The sequence below is a fragment of the Lontra canadensis genome, unplaced genomic scaffold, assembly GCF_010015895.1.
Source record: "Lontra canadensis isolate GAN:19392208 unplaced genomic scaffold, GSC_riverotter_1.0 scaffold41, whole genome shotgun sequence".
NCBI classification, from domain to species: domain Eukaryota; kingdom Metazoa; phylum Chordata; class Mammalia; order Carnivora; family Mustelidae; genus Lontra; species Lontra canadensis.
This window is the reverse complement of record NW_022631035.1, coordinates 15624812-15646860: the sequence shown is the minus strand read 5'-3', so window position 1 is coordinate 15646860 and position 22049 is coordinate 15624812. Positions and strand designations below refer to the sequence as shown.

Below are 22049 nucleotides of genomic sequence, written 5' to 3'. Positions count from 1 at the left end.
TTCTTGAATTTAAGTCAGCTGCTTAAATCCCTGAGCCACCCGGGGTGGTATTTTTTTTTAATATTTTATTTATTTATTCGACACAGAGAGAGAAAGAGGGATCACAAGTAGGCAGAGAAGCAGGCAGAGAGAGAGAGAGGGAAGCAGGCTCCCCGCTGAGCAGAGAGCCCGATGCGGGGCTCGATCCCAGGACCCCAGGATCATGACCTGAGCTGAAGGCAGAGGCTTTAACTCACTGAGCCATGCAGGTGCCCCCAGGATGGTATTTTTTAAAATAAATATATTTATATATTAATTATATTATATATACCTATATATTACATATATAAGTATACATATATATATATCATATATATATAAAATGAGGCACACTTGGATGGCACAGTGGGTTAAGCATCCAACTCTTGGTTTTGGCTCAGGTCTTGACCTCAGAGTCATAAGGTCGAGCCCCATGTTGGGCTCTGTACTCAGTGCAGAGTCTGCTTGGATTCTCTCCCCATCTCCATCCGCCTCTCCCCACCCAGTGCTGTCTCTCTCTTTCTCTAAGAAATGAATACATCTTTTAAATAAATAAATACAGTGAAAACGAAAGAATCTTATAAGTTCTAGCTGGATGCCATCACTGCCCAAAGGCCCTGAACCCTAACCCTCTCTGCTCGGTGGGGAGCCTGCTTCCCCCTCCCTCTCTCTGCCTGCCTCTCTGTCTACTTGTGATCTCTCTCCCTCTCTCTGTCTAATAAATAAATAGAATCTTTAAAAAAAAAAAAAATTACAAAGCCAGCCCGACTCGCAAGAACCTGGCACATAAGCCAGGATTATTGATCTTGACCACAAGCATGACTGAAAGGCGAGAGGACTCCCCCCAGGAAAGGAAGCTACTTGAGAAACTGAAGATCAGAAGTTCATGGTTAAGAATACACTAGAGCCCAGGAGTCAGGTGGCCTCAAGGTTCCCGGCAAACCGAGGTCCCGCACCCGCCCCGTGAGCTGCTGCTGAGCGGATCTGTGGGCATGTTAGCAGACATTTGTTTAGACCTTAATACTCTTTAAAAAGCTTTTCATATGATTTAATCCCCACAGCACCCCTGTGAAATCTAGTGTAATTATCTCTATTTTACAGATGAGGAACTCCAATGTTCAGGGTGGGGAATCATGGTTTACCAAGGTCAGATGACGAGTGTTAATTGTAAGGTAATTAGCCTAGATTAAGGAGGGGTGTTTTGATATAAATGGTATTTGACATAGTGCCTGGGTTTAAACATTCTTGGCTCCAGCCTACTGCGCCTGTCTGGAAAATGCTTCGCCTGTTCAGAGGTCAGCCCCACAGCCTGCCATGTGCAGGCGGAGGGAGGAGAAAGGGTACCGGCCCCCCTCTACCCACCCCCCCCAGGGGAAAAGAAAACATCGCAACTCTCAGAAGTGTCCCATGATTATGGAGGGGCCACGAAATCAGCTATGGCGATTGTGTTGGTTTGACAACATGGTACAATTTGCAACATTTTCATGAAAAGAGAGAAACGTAATCTGCCACCTTGACCCTGTGCTCGGGGCCTGTCTGTGAGCCCCCTGGGGTGCAGGGAGGACCTGCGCCTTATCTTCCCGGGAGGGGGCCGGCAGCAGAGGCCGGGTCCTGTTCTGTCCCACCGGCCACACTCAGAGGGCCCCAGTAAGGCTCACTGCTCTTGCTGTTGCCATCTGGAAATTCTTGGTAAGTTTTAACAAAGGTCCCGGCAAATTGCTTAGCCAGTCTTGCTGTTGCTTCCTTCTTGCTCCTTCTTCCTCCCTCTCTCTCCTTTCTTAGGAAGGAGTGGTGTTCTCTAGACTTACTTGTCCCTTCCCACCTATCTGTGGACCCTCGGCTGCTCTGGGTGGGGCCCTCTTGGCCGGGGCAGGACCCGTTGCCTGCCCTCTGCTTTTCCTGACTTTCCAAGCTCCTTCTCCATTCTCCTGTCAAGTGGGCTTTCCAGACAGGCCATGCCCAGACCCCTCAGGACTTGCTGCTCCTGCCCTCAGGGCCCTGCGTTTACCCCACCTGTCCATGACTTGTGTCTTCTCCTTGCCCAGATTTCAACTCGAATATCCCCTGACTCATGAGAGTCCTTCTCTGCTGACACCCTTTTTTTTTATATATAAGCTTAACATTTGCTATTCTTAATACAGTTTTTTTTTTATTTTATTTATTTATTTGACAGACAGAGATCACAAGTAGGCAGAGAGACAGGCAGAGAGAGAGGAAGGGAAGCAGGCTCCTGGCCAAGCAGAGAGCCCGATGCGGGGCTCGATCCCAGGACCCCGGGATCATGACCTGAGCCAAAGGCAGAGGCTTTAACCCACTGAGCCACCCAGGCGCCCCTCTGCTGACACCCTTGACCACCACCCCCTAGAGCCCTCTCTCCCGGCCCTCAATCCTACTACATCATATGGCCTTATCTTCCTCCTGACATACAGCATCGCTCTTAATGTTTTATTATCTGTCTCCTGCCTCTCTACTATGATATGACCTCTTTGGGGTCAGGGATTTTGTCTACTTTGATCAAAATTGTGTCCTTAGTACCTACAACGATGTCCGGTACATAGAATGTGCTCAGTGAATATTTCTCAGGTGGGTGGGTACATAGAATGTCACCCAGGAACTGGGTCCCTAGAGCATATCACCAAAGTGAAGAAAGTCCAATGCTGTCATTTCATCCAGCAAGGAGTAGTGGGTCTGGAGATGGAAGCCCCGAGGCTGTGGATGGAAGATGCCCCCTAAACTTCTCTCAGAAACCAGCCATCCCTTTGAAAGAGGAGTGAGCAAGAGCCACCAAGGGAGCAAGGCTGCCCAGCTCCCAAGACGAGGACCAGTCAGAACAGTTTAAAGGTACAGAAATAGGCACCTGGGTGGCTCACTCGGTTAAGCATCCAACTCTTGGTTAGATGCTCAGGGTCCTAAGATCGAGCCCCTCGTGGGCTCACCTGCTCAGCGGGGAGTCTGCCTTGAGATTTCTCTCCCTCTTCCTCTGCTCCTCTCCCCACACATGTGCATTGTCTCTCCTCTAAAAAATAAATAAATAAATCTGTTTAAAAAACATAAACAGCTCTAGGGAAACCAGCCGTCTGGCCCCGTGACACAGAGAAACCAGCACAGCGAACGAATGAATGAGGTGGTCTGCTTTGAATCGCCAGAGGCCACCCATGCTTGGATAATTCCCTAATCTGTGTCATAAGTTAAGGCTCTCACTTGAGCCTTGAACTAGTTTATCCAAATGCCTCCTAGACCTCTCCACTGGAAGGCCTTTGGGCACCTCAAACTCCCAAGTGTCCAGAACAACTCATGAGAGCACAGACAGAGGGTGAGATGCTGGAGTCACCATTGGGTCAGTTCTCTGTGCCATCTTGGCCCAGTTACTGGATTCCCTTGAGTCTATCTCTGCAACTGTGACTTGGATTTAAGTGAGAGAATACACATGATCTGGCAGCCCTGGTAGCCCCATCACACAAACCCAACTCCTCGCAGGGAACAGCGTCAGATGCCAGCTTCAGTGGGCTGTTCTGCTTTTAATGACTCCTTCGTGTAAGGTACGTGTCATTCTGTGTTGCGTATTTAGTAGTTGTATCAATGGTTTGTCCCTCGGCCTGGAGAGAATAAACGTGTTGTTGTGTGAGTGTGTATGAGATGGAAGCAGGATCACTAATCTACGTTTCTTCCCTAAGGTCCCAAAGAGCTGTGAGGAAGAGGAGGTAAGACCTTCAGGCTTTTAACAAATTTGGGATATTTGCCCTTAGTCAAGGTCAGCTTCTCCATAAGGTACAGAGCACATTCTCTAGGGCACAGTGCCTCAGGCCTGTGATACCTCAGGGTCCCTGGGAAATGTTTGTTTGTTTGTTTGTTTTTAAAGATTTATTTATTTATGAGAGAGAGAGAGGGCGTGCATGCACAAGCGGGGGTGGGGGGGGTACAGGGGGAGGTCTCAGGCAGACCCACTACGGGGCTCAGTCTCACATCCCTGAGATCACCACCTGAGCTGAACCAAGATTTGGACCCTTAGCAGACTGTGCCCCTTCATTTTCATTTATTTTAAAACCAGAAAATAAAAAATGTAACACTAATGAATATACGATCGTGAATGCAGCCTTATGTTTGTTTTTGTATCAACATGTATGTGTGATACAGTTCAGAAAGTTGTTTTTTCTTTCTTTCTTTTTTTTTTTGGAAGGGAGGAAAGGACCCGCGAAAGCAGAAATGCTCAGGACCCGTGTACATCACAATGCAATCTCGCTGGCATCAGCCCCCCAGATGCAGGGGCAGAGCTAGTAGAGCTAAATGTGCGTGACCTCTCACTCCACCTTCCCTCTCTGTCCAACTCACACTGCCTCAGGGAAACATTTGTGGAGAGAAGTGTTGGGTGAAGTATTTAGCATTTATATATGAACGTGGCGGAGGGGGTCTAACTGGGCAAGATATCTGTGGGGGAGGAGCTTGGCATGGCAGCGTCCAGGGCTTCAAGTAACAAAATCTAGCCTTTTGCATTTATTCTTACAGAAGTGGTTTCTATTTATATGTTTCTTGCTATAAATTCCATTTTCCCAGAGCACAGAAAAACAGGGCTTCTCAGGGTGGATGTCACAAGCAGGTAACCCTCAGGCAGGGTCTTGGAGAGTGAAGTGTTTTTGTTTTTTAAAGATTTATTTATTTTGGAGAGAGAAAGGGCTTGCGCAAGAGCCGGGGGGAGGGGCAGAGGGAGAGGGAGAATCTCAAGCAGACTCTCCACGAGTGGGGAGCCCGATGCAGGGCACAGTCCCAGGACCCTGAGATCATGACCTGAGCTGAGATCAAGAGTCAGCCTCTTAACTGACTGAGCCACCCAAGTGCCCTGAGGGCGAAGTTTTTCCTGGTGGATGGGGATGAAGTGATAGTGTCTGATCAAAAGAATGGAATTTCACAAAGACCCATTTACACGGAGGAGCAGCAAGAGGACAACGTTGTGGGTGTCCTGCGTGGGGCAGGTCTTGGAGTGTCTCCTGAGAATTACAGATGTCTTCCAGTCAGTTCCTCCCAGACACGTTGTGGGAGCCTCAGATGCCAGGCTGAGGAGTTGGGCCTTAATCCTGTGGACAGCAGAGGGCCACTGCAGAAACTGAAAGGAAGACAACAAAATAATTGCGTGGGCATTCAAGAAAATTACCTCTGGCCCCAAATCATAGAGATCATCACAGGGGATGAAAGGGTGTGTGTGTTGGGTGGGGGGGGGTGATGCAGGGGCAGGGGAGACCAGTGCCAGGGAGGTCAGAAAGAAGATTCCACTAGTTCCAACAAGAGGGAATGAACCAATGCTGTGGAACTGAGGGCAGAAAGGTTGGAACAGGGCCAGCCACATTTAACCGGTACAATGGATAGGATTGCCGATGGTTATGAGGTAAGGGAAGCAGGGAGTGAGAGAAACTGAGAATAATCTGGAATTTTCTGGCTGTAACCATAGGGGGAATGTTGATGCTATAATTAGGGTTTCAATCAAGAGAAAGAGGAAGAGATTTGAGGATATGGAGGGAGAGTAACGAGCCTATAGTTTGAGCCACCCACAGGCATCTCATGGACATGCCAGGACCAACAGACAGATAAAAATTTGTAACTAAGAAATAGGCAGGAGAGGATTTAAGGAGGGAATCATCAGCACAAAGGTGGTGGTTGAAACCACTGCAGGGCATGAGTGAGAATTAGAAAAAATGGGGTTAAGAATCCGAACTGGGGGCAGCGAGGTGGCTCAGTTGGTTAAGCATCTGACGCTTGATTTCAGCTCAGGTCATAATATCAGAGGTTGTGAGATAAAACCATGGGCTCCAAGATAGCTATGGAGGGGACTTAAGATCCTCTCTGCCCCACCCTCTCCCTTAAAAAAAAAAGAGGAATCAGAACTAAGGGTTGCTTGTAAGATCTCTTGATCTGAAACAACTCTTGATCTCAGCTCAGGCCTTGATCTCAGGGTGTTGAGGTCAGGCTTTGCATTGGGGGCGGAGCCTCCTTAAAAAAATAAATAAAGCGGGGGGGGGGGGGGGGGGGGGGGGGGGCTCCTGGGTGGCTCAGTCGGTTAAGCGTCTGCCTTCAGCTCAGGTCATCATTCCAGGGTCCTGGGATTGAGCCCCACCTCCAGCTCCCTGCTCAACGGGGAGCTTGCTTCTCCCTCTCTCTGCCCCTTCCCCTGGTCATGCTTTCTCTCTCTCTCCCCACCCCGCTTCAGGTACCCACTGTCTCTCAAATAAATAAAATCTTTAAAGAAAAAAAAAGGGGGACTCATAACTGCACTCCGAGGTAGCTGCCAGGAGAGGGGACCTTCAGGTTGTGACTGGAGCTTGTTCAGAGAGAGGACAGCACAGCCAGAGAAGGCTAACAGTGGTTGTCATCAGCTGGTAGAGATCTGGGGTCTCTTTCCCCACAATTTTCTATATTTTTAAATTCTTTTATCAGTAACTATATACTGGTTTAAAACAACTTTTCACTGACCAAATAAAAGGGGCAGTCCCCAGTAGGTTAAGCGCTGCTGACCAGCGCAGCGCACTGAACACTGAGCAGAGAGACAGAGACAGTAAACCCCAGTTCATTACCCAAACCCCTTCGCAAGCAAAAGCTCCCACTCGCAACCCTCCAACCCCAGAGGAACTAGGGCACCATGGCTGCCGTGTTTCTGCCCAGTGACCTCTCTGGCCTCTGATTGGACGGGGTGTGCATGTGACACTGCCTAAGCCAATCAGAGCCCTTCCCAGGACGTCGCGGAGAGAGGGCCGCTGAGGATGGCGGCCGGATCCGGGCGGTGTGAGCTTCGGAGCAGTCGGCTGCCATGAAGGCGGAAGGCCAGGCAGCCATTGGGATCCCGGGTGAGCGTGGCAGGCAGAGGCCAAAGATCCGTACAAACAAGAGGCCCGAGGGAGGCCAGGGTGGGGTCACCAGGAGCAATGGTAGAGGAGGATCCGAAAGAGCCAGGGCTCGTAAGACCACCAAGCGCCTCATGAACCCTGCTGATTTGGGATGTTCTCTCAATACATTGAGAAGTTGTAGAAGAGTTTTAAGAGAGGGAGTGGCCCCACCTGGATTATATTTTAAAACATTAACAGAGCTGGAAAATGCATTGTGGGGGTGGGGAAAGGATAGAGAGCAGTTTGGAAGCCCCGGGGGTGTCCAGGCCACTAAGGGTGGAACCAGATTTTGTGGTAGCCGACAAGATGGAGGGAGCGTGAATCGAGGCAGGACCCTGGCGGGGTGGGGGGGCGGGGTGCAAGGAAGGAGAGAATCAGGACCAAATGGTAAGTGGGTGATGGTGACGCTGTTACTGAGATGGCAGAGAAGGGAAACATCGGGGCTAACATTTGGACATAATCAGGTTGAAGGCGCTGCTGGCATGTCCGAGGGGAGAGGCCAAGAAGAAGGCAGTGGGGTACATCGGTCTGGAGTTGGGGAGAGATGGGTTATAATGGGTTGGCCCTGGATGCTGGAAATGTGGGTGGCATCAATCGGCCGCTGGTGCTAAAACCATGGGCATAGATGAGACCACCTGGGAGCTGGGGAGGAGGGCCCAACACAGAGGACTGGGGAGGACAATCAGAGGACCGGGATAGGGGAAGGAGCAGGAACGTGGGAGGAAAGGACTGTGTGGTGACCTGGAAGTCCAGAGGAGACTGCCCTGGCTGAACCCCCATTGAGGCCAGAGAAAGAGCCTTTAGATTTGGTAATGAAGTTACCCTGACCTTGGACAATCTGGGTGGAGGTTTAATCTGGATGTTAAATTGGGGCGGGCCTCATCCTTCTGGAATCTGGATTAAAAAATAATTATGAAGGACATTTTCAGTGCAAATGGAGAACTGTGAAAGCGGACCTTATGTTAATATGGTAGTAGCATTCAATTTCTTGTAATAATGGTCCGTGGTTAAGTGTAAGTATCCTGGCTCTTAGGAGACACACATTGTAGTATTTATTGTAGTATTGAGGGGTGAAGGAGCAGGATGCCTGCAACTTCCCAGTGATTCAACAATAGCAACAAAACTAAACATGCCCACCTACAGGTATTTATATACATAATTTGTAGATACTCATTTATGCATCTATTACCTATATATATGTTATGTACTATATATAGGTATGTTATCTATTAGAGAAAAGAAAAGCAAATGTGGCTAGGCCGAGGGTATTTTAATACTTTTCAACATTGCTGTAGGCTTATGTTTTTCCTCGAAAAAAAGTGGGGAAAAAGGCAACTTAGAAAAAGTGAGCGGCAGGTGATGAGGAAAGGGAAACCACAGAATTCTGAAGGAGAGAAATGGTACAGGAGCTGGAGCAGAACGTGACGTCAAGGCAGGATTTTAAACATAATTTTTAAAAATGAAAAAAAAGTTTTTTAAATGGAACATGTGCATATGTATGTTGAGAGGAATGATCCTATGGGAAGATAAATTGGTGAAGTCAGAACCGGGTGAGAGGTGCGGGGCAAGGTCCTTGGGTAGGCAGGCGGCGGACAAGGGCCACCAACACACGAAGGGCAGCCTGTGGCCTGAGGGACACTGTTCCATGCTGGGCTGGGCCACGGGGGTCACTGACGGTAGATGTTCCTGTCTGATGCCTTCCATTTTCCTCACCCAAGTAAGATCTGGGGCTGGCAGCTGGCTGACAGGACCCCGAGGGCAAGTGGGAGGTTCAAGCAGATTGGGGCATGGGGCCAAGAAAAAATTGGCAAATGTGTGGTTGTGTGTTTAAGATCTGAATGAATGTTCTTCATTGGCTTAAGTAAGGAGCCAAGAGAGGAGAGATTTAAGTCCTTTCACCTCAGTTTTTCCATCTGTAACAGGAAGGAGTCATACTGGGAGATCTCAAAGGACCCTCCACACTCCAGTGCACTCAGGGGCCCTTTGTGACAGGCACCTGCTGGGGAGTTTTACTGAAGAGCATGTGTTTGCATTGTTTAAGAATTAGAGATAGCTAGTAAAAACTGGACGCTTGCCTAAGAGATTTCTAATTGAGAGTAAAAACTAACGTATACAGAGAGACCCTTGAAAGGCAGGCTGTGTAAGCCTTCGGGGCACCCCTGGGGAGTGCGGGGGTGGCCCAGAGGTCCCTGGGGTTCTGAGATGCCTTGACAAGGCGCCGTTTGGGTGAACGCAGCACGAAGCCCTTTGAGAGTAAATTCTCTCTCCTGGCTCTCCCTGAAGTTGGCATCGCACAGCGTGCAATGAAACAGCAGATTAATGTGATTAACACTGAATAAACCTCTGTGTGCGGGCAAATATAGCATGAAGTGGGTTCGGGAATTTTAAAATATCTATTATTAAAGACAGCCCGCGGGGCTGCGGTGGCACTGAAGACAAAGCCAGAGGCTGCGCTGGAACTTGATATCCCTGCGGTCCTTTCCCCAGCAAGGTGCAGCTGCCGGCTTCTAGGTGAATGCTCTTTCCGGGGCCTCTGGAGGGATCACCACCCGTATCCCATTTTAGAGGTGAAGAAACTAAGAGCAGTCAACAGTCGGCTTCCAGTATCATGGAGGGCAGAGACAGGGGATGTCATCACCGGCTCCCTGTTACGGGCTGAGCCCCAGGGGGAGGGAAGGCACCTCTCAAACAGCCCCCCACCCCCCACCTAGAGCTGGCTGGCCAGCCAAGTGCACGGTACTGGGAAGTCCATTTCTGGCGGGCTTGCTGGGTACCGTGCTCTGTGCTGAATGCTTTGTGCAGATGGTCTCACTTAGTCTTGATGACAACCCTCGGCGGTTGGTATTATTAACCCCAAGAGGAAACCAAGGGCAGAGAGGTTAAATAACTTGCCAAAGGCCACCCGGCAGAATCAGGATTCAAGTTCAGATGTGTCTGCCCCGGAGCTTGTGCTCTCAACTGCCGGTCGGCTGCTGTCCTCCAGGAGAGCACGATGCGGACCTTGGAACTCTATAGAGCCCTTCGCTCGAAAGCCCTAGCACAGCGCTGAGCTTGATAAGTATCCGTCTGGTTGGGAGAGGGACTGATGGTCTGAACCGGTGAATGAATGAGTGGAGCTGTGAGTGCCTGTCTTGTGAGGTCTTTCTCTTCAAATTGAAGATTTCCCCATAGCTTATGAACGCTCGATCTAATTAAGGCAAAGAGGCATCGGAGAATTGCGGGGCCTTTCTTTTATTAACTGTCAAGCCCAATCTGTAGGCTGTTTATGTGCCAAGGTCAGAGATCAGCCTTTAGCTGCTCTCCTTTGATTCATTCTGCAAAGCCCTGAACATAAAGTTTATTGATGCAAAACTGATTGGCAGGCAGGGGTAACGAGGTGGCAGGGACAGGGCAGAGCAGAAGGAGTCCCAGCCACGCTGGGGTCAGTCGTGTTCCTTTGCTATGCTGACTGCCCGTGCTCCAGGTTACTGGGTCCTAGCCATGTGCGCTACAGTCCAGAGGGGCAGCAAATGTTGTCTGGAACTTGGGCAGTGTTCAGGGAGCCCATCGAGGTGGGGAGGGGAAGGAGTCCTGAATCCCCGTTTTGTCTAATAATTTGGAAAGGAGAGAGTGAGGGACGGGACTTAGGTAGGGATGGTGGTAAAACTTCACAGACCAAAGGAAATCCTGTGTAAGCCTCCCTGAGACAGGCCTGGGAATCAGAAAGAGGGAGGTCACAGTCACATCTGCAGTTTGCAGCCAGCCCATGACTGGGATTACCCCCGTTACCCCGCTGTTCAGCTCTGTCTCTGCGGAGCTCCTGCCAATGTGTCCTCCTCAAAGGAGGTGGGGGGAAGCACGTGCCACTCCACACCTGCCTCTTGCAGAGCGTCCCAGGAGTAAAAACCAAGAGGGAGGCAGTAAGTTCCAGGAGAGGGAGGCAGATCCATGAGTTGCTGAAGCTCCTGCCACTCAAAGCATGGAAAGGTCTCTACTGTCATTCCTTTTTATCAAGACCAAACTGGATTCTGTCTGATGTGAGCAAAAGCTGTGGCTCCAGTTCATTTTTTTAAAAATATTTTATTTATTTGTTTGACAGACAGATCACAAGTAGGCAGAGAGGCAGGCAGAGGAAGAGGGGGAAGCAGGCTTCTTGCCGAGCAGAGAGCCTGATGTGGGGCTCGATCCCAGGACCTTGAGATCATGACCTGAGCTGAAAGCAGAGGCTTTAACCCACTGACTCACCCAGCGCCCCTGCAGTTCATTTTATTTTATTTTTTAAGATTTTACTTCTTCATTTAACAGAGAGGGAGAGTATAAGCAGGGAGAGCAGCAGGCAGAGTGGGAGGGAGAGCAGACTCCCTGCTGAGCCAGGAGCTGGGTGTGGGACTTGATCCCAGGACCCTGGGATCAGGACCTGAGCACATAAACTGAGCCATCCAGGCATCCCCCTGCAGTTCATTTTAAATGCTCTCTTAGTGTAACTCAGAAATGGTGGTTTTCCACAACAAACACTCATCTGGATGGAACCCTGGCCTCCTTACAAATTGAACAGTCCATTTAGAAGCAAAATAATAATGATGATGATGATGATAACAAAATCAAACAAACCAGCCCCCACCCTCCCTTGGTTTATTTCCTTAGGAAACAGTCCAGGTTCAAGGTCTAGTCTGAGGAGGGAATGTCTCCTTTCTTGGCCTGTTTCTGGATAGGCAGGGAGACAAAGTCCCTTTTCCTTTCTCTGTGGCAGGGCTGGGCGTAGGCTCTACAGAGCTCCAGACAGAAATGTCCACCAAGGAGCAGGGAGGGACCTGGGGCTTCAGTGGCTGTGACCCTCCCTTGAAGTCACTAAATGATGAGCAACTGTTACCGTCGGGCATTAGGATAGGAAGGTGATTAGGAAGGATCCCAGAGCGGCACTGGGCTAGCTCAGTCAGTAATACTCTCACTCTCCCAGTCATGAGTTCAAGCCCCATGTTGGGTGTAAAGCTTACTTAAAAATCTAAAAAAAAAAAAAAAAAAAAAAAAAAAAAAAAAAAATCCTGGAGACCCCCCCACACTGACCACTAACTATATCTATATATATATACACACATAATAAATGCTATATTCACAGCAGGAATAAAGTGTTAGGTGCACAGAGAAAGAAGGGGAGTGGGATTGGCTGCGGTGGTTTCTCAGAGTGGTTCCCAGAACAGCAGCACCAGCCTCACCTGGGAAATTAGAAATGCAAATGACAGGCTCCACCACCCACTGAATCAGAAACTCTGGGTGGGGGGGGTGCAGAGTGGTAAGAAGCAGCCCCCAGGTGAATTCTAACATAAGCCACAGTCTGGGAATCACGGAGCTGTTGCAGCCAGCCTCTTATTTTTGCAAACAGAGTTTAACTGGGCATAGCCATAGTCTTCACTTACGTATCATCTGTGGCTATTTTCCTGCTAGCCCGTAGAGTTAAGTAGTTGCAACAGGGACAGTAGCCTAAAATAGTTCCTGTATCTGGCCCTTTTCAGAAAAAGTTTGCTGCCTCCCAAGGAGTGGGGGTGAGGAGAGGCTGGTCCCCTTGCTCCCTCACCACCCTCCTGTGGCTGGTGCTGCTGGGGTCTCTGGCCATCACACTTCAGGCTGCTGGTGCTGGGACTCAGCTCTAGTTTAGAGACCTGAAAACTGTATAAACAAAGTCAGTTTTATGTATCATAAATACATATTGGTCAACACAATTAGGAAGATGGTTTTTTTAAAAGTCAAATGAGCAAAAAGAAGAAGTCCTCATTCCAGGAAGCCCCATGTTACTGTCTGACTCTTTGGCCAAGCACTGTGCTTGATGCTTTAGGTATACCCTTCTGGAAGGGTATTGTGTCCCCATTTTACAGATGAGGAAGTTGAGGCTCAGAAGGAAAAGTAACCAGAGTTCAGTGGCATAGAGCTTGAACAGGATCCTGGGGTCAACCTTGCTCCCGGTCAGCCTCTAAGACAATGCCCCCAGTGACTAAGGGACACTCGCCAAAAATCTGTTAATGTAACATATTTTTCATACTTTTTCTAGTGGAAGAGATAAACGTGCAGGCGCTGGAAAACCAAACCCAGGCCTACTTCTTGGGGGTGTTCTTGGGGGTGGAGTGTGCTCCAGGGAGCACAATGGGGGGAGGGAGAGGGGACAGAGGGCCCACGAGGGCACAGGACCAGCTCCCCCTGCACCAGCCCCACAGAGCAGCATGCAAATTCTGCATCAGTGCCAGGTGGGAGGCCGGCCTTCAGGCAGTGTTTACACCCAAGGCTTCCCAGCACCCTTCCCTTTCCTCAAGTACCTGTACGGCAGGCAGGCGACAGGGCCTCTGCCCAGCTCCTGGTTGTCAATGTGGGGATATGTATAAGGGCACCCCAGGGAAGAAGGACCTGTTGGTCAAGCAAGTCTTCTGTCCATGTGTGAGGGAAAAAGAACCTACCAGGGTGTTTCCTGCTCCGATACAAGAGTGGAATGGATGCGCTGGGCAGTAAGATGCCAAGTTTGCAGTCAGACTGGGGAATCTGTTACCGTGTGATTTCCTGGCAACATTGATGCTACAACCGAACCTCAGAGCAAAAGTAAAATCCTGCCACCCCTTAAGCAGCCTGGGAGCTGATACACCATTGTCTTGGTGGCAAAAGCAGCAACTAAGGAAGTCTTTTTTTTTTTTTTTTTAAGATTTTATGTATTTATTCATGAGAGACAGAAGGAGAGAAAGAAGCAGAGGGAGAAGCAGCCTCCCTGTGGAGCAGGCAGCCCGATTGCAGGACTCAATCCCAGGACTCTGGGTCATGACCTGAGCTGAAGACGGACACTTAACCGACTGAGCCACCCAGGTGCCTGGAAATCCCCTCTCCTGTACACAGTTATCTGTTTAGGAAGATTAAAAAAACATTCTTTTTTGTGTTTTTTTCAACAAAAAACATTCTTAAACAAAAGAGCTCGGGATGTCTGGGAAAACCTTAGAAGTTAAAATCTCTGTTTTGAGGAGACTAATGATAAACAGCTTTCTCTCATCAAACAAATAAATGATTGTGACCAGACATTTTTATTGTTAATATTTAAAAAAATATTTGTTTGAGAGAGAGAGAAAGAGGGAGTGCTGTTATGGGGTAGGGGAGGGCTTCTTCCCGTAACCTCAAGATCATGACTTGAGCTGAAATCGAGTCAGATGCTTAATTGACTGAGCCACCCCGGTGCCCCTGACATGTCTATTTTAAACAAGCTTCTTTGAACAAAATTAATAAGCATCTAAGCATCTTCTGAGTGTCTTCTACATACTGGCCTTATGCTAGTCTCTCTAGGTTACCACATCCCAGCCTCCCAGCAATTCTGAGGGGCCCCTTAACAGTTGGGTGGCCAGAGCTCAGTCAGGGGAATGACATTGGACTGAGCCTCACTGACAGGGAGGCAGAGCTGAGTTTTGAACCAGGTCTTATAACTCTGATTCTTGTATTGCTTTCACAGCATCACATTTACTCTGCACCAAAATCTGGATTAGGGAAAGAACAATGGGAGACCAGGCAAACAATATCTCTATAGTCTGTGGATGGCTTCAAATCAAGAAGGGACCTGGATGGCTCCCTCAGTTAAGTGTCTGACTCTTGGTTTCAGCTCAGGTCATGATCTCAGGGTCCTGGGATGAAGCCCCACATTGGGCCCCATGTTCAGTAGAGCGTCTGCTTAACAATTCTCTCTCCCTCTCCCCACTCACATGTTCTCTCTTTCTCTAAAAGAAATCTTAAAAAAATACCAAGATACGAAAGTGTATTTTAGGGTAGCAGTTCTTGGACCAGATGGAACCACGCTGCCATCAGTAATGGACCCTGGTCTACTGAGTAGACTGTATAGGCTGTAGATTGTGTGCAGGTTTCTGGGCCCAGTTGTGATGTCAGCTTCTCTTTCCCTGTTGCAACTATTGTCTTAGGGAGATCTTGCCTTGAAAAATTATTTCATTTTTGCATTTACATGATCTTTTTTCTTCCAAATCTCAAAAAGCTTTATTGTGTTAACAGGTTTCATCCTTAGAGCAAGCTCGGGAGGAGGACAGGTGTTAGCTGTCAGCTTGATAGATAAGACTTTAGGAAAGTTACTTCAATTTCCTAAAGTCTTATGCTAATAAATGTTAAAGCAGAGCCTAAAACCTGAGGCCTCACCAAGATACCTGCAAAACCCTGAGAAGAAGACTTGGAAGACTCAACAAGTGTAGGCTGAGATCAGCCACCTACAAAGAAGCAGAGTTGGCTAAAAATGGGCGATCCAAATGTCTAAGAAAACGTAAGCCTCTACATTGCTTGTGGTTTCAGAAGAGCTGTGATCTGCCCACCCAGCACCCAAGAGAGAAGTCTAAAAAGCAGGGCTTTGGTGTCATTCTACAGCAGGGACAGACCAACGCCCTGGCTTTTTAGAAGACAGCGTCCTGTTTCGAGGAATTGGGAACAGCAGCTGAATGTAGCTTACCATGGTGGAGCCAGGAAGATTAGCCCACTCATCCCCCTGGCTTGTGGAGGAACCTTGTGGTGTGGTTTGCCTTCCTGAGTAGCTTTTCTATGAGGAAAGTCAGCTGGTCAAATGTTGCTGCTTGACGGTCATGTTCTCCTTTTAAAGTGAATCAACATCATGGGTGTGTACCATTCTCTCCATATTTTGATTACATTCTTCCTGAGTTAGATGAGCTCTGAAGCAAGGGACCTGAAGAACCAAGAACCACATTCTGGGTGATGATGAATTTGATAAGAGTCTTACTTAAGTAACTACCCAGCCGTCTATGGGTAAACCTTCACAGGAAGTGAAAACTAGCTGGCAGATAGGAAAGATGGGGGAAACAATAAATATGGGGTCATGAAACAAGACACCAGAACAAGGTGGAGTAAAGTTAATTGAACTAAAGTAAAAGCAGGTGGAACCTGGGATAGGCCAGGAGGGGCAGAACAGAGCACTTGGGCCACCTGAAACAGCCTAGACCTAGACCCAGTGGAGCAGGGAAGGGGGGGTGGGGGCACTCTGGACCCAGATGTTCTCTGGGAGAATTCTGATTCAGCTGCCTATGAGCTGACTGGGGACCTTATACCTCTTCTGTACTCTCTCCTCCTCATCTGTATGGTGGGCCTTCCTCAAGGTTGAAAGGATTAAATGTGATAATGAACATGATCTCATTCTGGTGCCTGCCCTTAAATGCTCAGTAAGTGCTTTCTGTTATAATCCCTATCCTTTGGGATTAGACATTATACACAGGCTCGAAACTGTTGAAACGCACTACAGCATTAAGTACCCCATTACACCAGAACCTGGCTGCAGTTGTGGCCCACTTGTGTTCTCTGCTCTGTGGCATATGTCTATCACGCACAACTTGGAAAGCCCAAAAACACTTTTGACGACTTTGGCCTGCAAGTTCTGGGCCCAGGGCATTTTCATTCACTGTTCTCTCTCCCTGGAAGGCTCTACCCCTAGACTGACAGGGTTTGCACCTTCATTTCCTTTTAGGCGCGCGCTCAGATGGCACTTTATGGGAGAAAAGTTCTGCTCGACCTACCTGCCTACAGAAAATAGCATCTAAAAAAAAAAAAAAAAAGTAGCATCTACACTACCCCCAGGGCCTAGGGTTCTACTCATGTTTCCTACTTGCTTTCTTCTTATACACTCATTACCCTTGACATACAGTCACATGTTTATTGTGTGTTTTTCCAAGTGGCGGGCACATAAGAGCAAGCATTTGATTTGGGGCTGTGCTCTTTTTAGTCCTCACTTACTTCAGAAGCATAGAATGGTTGTCCCTTGAAAGTGGTGGGAGGCTCTTTTCTATCATAGAAGGATAGCTGTTTGCCAGTTATATCCCATTATCATATGTACATAGAAGATAGGATGCACTTCATGTGATGTAAAGCCCTGTGGCCAACACCAGTGGGGTATGTGATGGAGTGCATTCCAAGTAGAGGGATAGTAAGTGTAAAGGCCCTGAGGTGGGAGCAGACAGTGAGGCTGAAGTGGAGGAGCCGGGGGTAAAGGTAGAAGAGGATAATTCCAAGGTTTCTGGTTTAGATCATGAAAAAATGGAATTGACGTTTGCTAAAATAAGTCCACTCAGGGAAGGAGTAGGCTTGGGCTTGGGGTATGTGAAGTTTTGAGATGCTTGCAGGTTAGAAGCTCCTGCCACAAATCCAGTGGCTTTACGTACTTTATCTCCACTGCACAGGTAGGAAAATGGAGGCACTGGAACTTGCGTGTCCCTAGGTCTTAGAACATGTTAGAAGGGCTAGGATTTGAACCTGGATGTTTCTCCAAGGGTCAGTTGCTCTGAGAAGTGCTGGTCCCTGAAGGAAAAGCTGAGAGAGGAGACTTGCCTCAAATTGGAAAAATCAAGAATGATTTGGGGGCTAGGTAAGAATAATTTGGATGGCTCAGTCAGTTAAGCATCTGTCTTCAGCTCATGTCATGATCCCATGGTCCTAGGATCGAGTCCCGCATCAGGCTCCCTGCTCAGTGGAGAGTCTGCTGCTTCTCCTTCCCCTCCTCCCTCCTTCCGTCCTCCATCCATGGAGGATGAAAACCTCCATCACCCCTCCCCCAACCCAATCCAATAAAATGAGAGATTTTATTTATCTCTCAAATAAAATCATCTTTTTTTTTCTTTAAGAATAAGTTGGATAAGGTGAACTCAGAAGGGTCTTTCTGGAGCCAGAATGGTAAGTTTACGGCAAATACAAGGGAGCCTCACATCCCAGGAATGTTGGGGTTGCAGTCCCTTTGGCCCCAGCAAGGTTGCCAGTAAGTCCATTTCCATGGCCATTAGGCCATTACATGATGCCAAAATATGGGATGAAACGTGGAAAATCTGTTTGAGGTTATTATCCTGGGTTACACTCCCAAGTTTTCGTATTTTCTAAGATTTGCTTATGTAGAAATCATTCACAAAAATTAAACATAAAACGGACAAGACTTTCAAGGCCATGATATTCAGTATGGTCTGCAGACCAACAGCAAGGGCATCACCTGGGAGCTGCTGGAAATGCAGAGTCTCAGGCCCCATCCCAGACTTTATAAGCCAGAACCTGCATTTAGCAAGATGCCCAGGGGTTATATATGTTCCTTACAATTTGAGAAGTCCTTGGCCCAGAGCCGAGGTGGACTAACTTTCTGTAAAGGACCAGATAGAAAGATTTCAGGTTTTACTGGCCTGTCACAATTATTGTTTTGTTTCTGTGGTGCAAAAGCAGCCACAGACATGTAAAGGATGAGTGTGGCTGTGTTCTAATGGAACTTTATTTATGGATGCCAAAATTAGAATTTTATGTAATTTTCATGTGCCATACTATTCCTCCTCCTATTTTCTTTCAACAGTTAAAATTGTAAAGCTCATTCTTAGCTCAGAGGCTGTACAGAAAAGGGCTCATCTTCTGACTTGCCTTTAGGGGCTGGCCATTCCCAAGCCTCCTGCCCTACGCCGGGTGATCCTTCTTTCCTTTCTATGGGCCTGGGGCTCGGGCTCCCTTTCCCTCATGACCTGTGTTACTGTGTCAGAAGGTTGATGACTTAAACCTAACATAAAAAGCCAACATTAGGCCGCCTGGCTGGCTCAGTCAGGGGAACACCTAACTCTTGATCTTGGGGTTGAGTTCCGGTCCCACATAGGGTACAGAGGTTACTAAACAATTATAAACTTTGAAGACATTTTTTTTTTTTTAAAAAGCCAACAGAACTGAGACTTTAAAAATATACTTTTGCCACTTTCCACAAATACCATGTTTGCTGTTCTTTCCAACTTGAAGTTTTCTTTCTGAGCACAACCAATAGGGGGGTTTCAGTAGCTAAGGGAAGGGTCTTGTTACATTTAAGTACATTTACTCTCTTTTGCTCTCTGTTGCATTTCAGCTGCTGGGAAGAAGGAACACATGATGCAGGGAAAAGAAATTTATTAAAAAAATAACTTTCAGGGAGGGAGTTGGAAGAGGAAATTAGAAATGGGAGGTACTCTCCAGGAGAATAAGAAGATTGCTCCCCCCCTGCCCATCAGTGCGCTGTGGGGAAGAATGCATGACTTGATAAATAAAGCAAACGGTGTCAAGGGCACTTGCTCAAGAGAAGTTTGTGAAGCAAGTTCAGTGGGAGGAGGCCATGACAAACACAGAGACAGGAGAATGACTGGCAGAGTTTGACAAAGGCTGGGATCTGGATTTTAAAAATTTGTAGTGCAGGATCATGGGAACCAACCACTTTCTCCTTTTGTTAGGAATGGGGAGAAGAGAGAAAACGTTGACTTAACACCTACTGTAGGTCAGGCGTGGCAATAAGCCATTTCCCATCACTGTTTTGGTTTTAATTAAAGCAACTCATGGAATTAGGTGTGCTGGCCAGTTTTCAGATGGGGAACCCGAGAGGTGGAGTCAGGATTGGAAACTTAAGTCTGTCCAGTTACAAATACTTTAGGATTCTACACTGTCCCATCTAGTGCAATTTATAGTGGAAATATTGCCTTCATGCCATTTCTTATGTATTCATATGATGAGAAACCCACAATTCTTGGGTGTGGGGGAAGAACAGCATAGAGACTGGGCAGATGACCTGTTTTTCTCTACTCCCCACACCCGTCCTCCCCACTCCCGACAAATGTAATGCTTTAAGAAGATATCAAGTCCTTTTCCTTTTATTTTGTCCCTTTTCTGTTATGAGACAAAACACCTAAACAACTCAGTACACTGGCAGCTGGGCTTCCAAAGTTAATCTGTGTGTCCTTAGACCAGTCTAATGACAAATGTACATAAATCCTTTGCAGAAATGTGGAGTTTGGGGGCCATTCAGGATCTCATTTAATCCGCCAACAGCCAACAGTCCTGGGAGATTTTAACACCATTTTGTGGATAAAGAAACTGAGGCGCAGAGAACTTAAATACCTTGCTTAAGGCTACACAGCTGATAAGGGGCAGAATGGATTAAAATCAAGGACACTGCCTAGTAAGTGTGTCGTCTTAAGCCACCACATTGCAGGCTCCTTTTAGAAAAGGTGCAATCACACTAAGACTGTCAACCTGCTCAGTATCACATGCCAGGATCTTTTTGCTTGCAGATGGTGGATATTATGAAACATTCAAGGAGATGCTGGACAGTCATTAGTGTGGTACAGGTCAAAAAGCAAAAGGAGGTTAAACCAGTTTCCCCCAGTGTCTCAGAACACCTTTTCCATGACTACACTCAACCAACCAACCAACCAGCCAACCAATCAAAACCAGAGTGGTGGTTCCAAAATTAAATGGAAAAGTACTGAAAACCTCCATCACCCCTGCCCCAACCCGACTGCCATATGCCTATTAGACGTTTTGGGCAAGTAGTACTGAAGTAACAGATTCCACTTCACTTTAACTAAGAGTTTCCCAAGGACCAATGTGTGGCTACTCCCTTTAAAGCATATTAACCTATCGAAGCTTCCAGAGCACACCTTGGGGAACACAGGACTAGACTAAAGCATGTCCAGCGAGCTCTCTCCATGGTCTTCCCTGTGACTATGAACATGAACTTGGAGGAGTGGTCATACGTTCCCCTGGAGACAAGGAGCAGATCATCAATATGCACATCTTCTAGTTGGATCTGTGTTTGAGCCTTCCACAGCTAATGGGAATTGGGTCCTTGCATGGGGCATGTCACCATTTGCCGGTCTATGACAAGCTGAGTCTGACGTAGTTGCCATGTGAGCAAACACATTTTAAACAAATTGATTCATGAACCCAAGGTTCAATCACATTGTGAGAGGAACCATCTGACAACATAATTTATTTTGAAATTACCCATCTTTCTCTGGGAAAGGGTAAAGTTCTTTTCCCGTGCTCCCGACACTTGATATCTTCATTTTTACAATGCATATAATTAGAAGCACCCAATCTTTGTGGTAAGCAAATTCATTAAATTCCTACAAGCAATTCCTACTAGGATGAGTGTTAAATCTAGAGTGGGGCTGTGAATAGACCTATGACGGTGTAAGTTCTTTGACACAGAGAAAAAACACACTAGGAAAACTGAAACTAAAAATATAACTTTTCCCCTTATTCCACTGATTATTTGAGACAATTACCTCATAAAATGGAATCATAGCCTTTTAGACCTGGAAAGGACTTTGTAAATCTAGTCCAAACCCTTTCTTTGTAGATGAGGTTGGCAAAGCTTGAGAAGGTTGGGTAATAGGTCAATGCTTGTCTGTGGAGCGGCTGGACTGGAACTCAGCTCTGACTCTGTCCAGTGCTCCTTCTCTTAAAGTCTTTTCCCTTGACATTCCGGTCTCTTTAAGGAGTTGCTTTCATTTCTTTTTTTCCAAGATTTTATTTATTTATTTGACAGAGATCACAAGTAGGCAGAGAGGCAGGCAGAGAGGGAAGGAGAAGCAGGCTCCCCGCTGAGCAGAGAGCCTGATTCGGGGCTAGATCCCAGGACCCTAGATCCCAGGACCCCCTAGATCCCATAGAGACCATGACCTGAGCCCAAGGCAGAGGCTTAACCACTGAGCCACTCAGGTGCCCCAAGGAGTTGCTTTCTTGATCATTCACCATAACCCAAGAGCTTGCCTCATTTGCTGGTCTTTTGTGTTGGAGGGGAAGGCAAGTCCTATGTATTCTATCTGCTCCTCAGTTCTCTGGCTCTCCTGACAGCCCTCCACCTTGGCCTTTTTCCCTACCCTCTACCCCCAGTTGGCTCTTCCCCTCCCCCTTTGAAAATATGTGTGTGCATTTTCCAATCTGGCTGGGATCTGGGGCAAGGTGACTCTTGGTTTAATGGATTTTTTTCCCTACAGTGCCTGAATTGGTCCAAGGGTATGGAAGGTCGAGCAATGAACAAAAAGTAAACTGCCATCCTCTGCCCTTTCGGCAAGTCTGTGTTATGTTAATATAACATGAATTAAGAAAAAATAAGAGAAAAACTCCATTTGAAGTACTGGCCTACCCCCTGGAAAAGTTCAAGGCTGTTGTTCATTGTCTGAATTTTCCCCTTGTGAATTACTTGTATTCCTTAAATCCTCTTCACACGTCTGATCAAGGAAGAGATAGAGCAAAATACAAAGTTGAGTATTTGCATTGAAGTCAAGTGTCCTGGCTCCTAGGAGTCGGTGGAGAATGTGCTTTTCTTTCTTTCTTTTTCTTTTTTTTTTTTTTTTTCCATTTGGTGCTGGGTGATCAGAGTGGGAGCTTCTCCTATGCAGG

General features: G+C 47.4%; 1 long non-coding RNA gene across 2 annotated transcripts; it reads right to left on the bottom strand.

Moving 5' to 3' along the window:
* Positions 1 to 4789: 4789 nt before the first annotated feature.
* LOC116875423 lies at positions 4790 to 21998 on the bottom strand. 2 transcript variants are annotated; one of them, XR_004384186.1, is made up of 3 exons: positions 21793 to 21998; positions 15331 to 15561; positions 4790 to 5116 (listed from the first exon to the last, which is right to left on the bottom strand). It is a non-coding gene; the product is annotated as an uncharacterized LOC116875423 (long non-coding RNA). The 2 variants fall into 2 exon arrangements; XR_004384187.1 differs by lacking the exon at positions 15331 to 15561 and adding an exon at positions 7710 to 7781.
* Between the last annotated feature and the right edge of the window lie 51 nt (positions 21999 to 22049).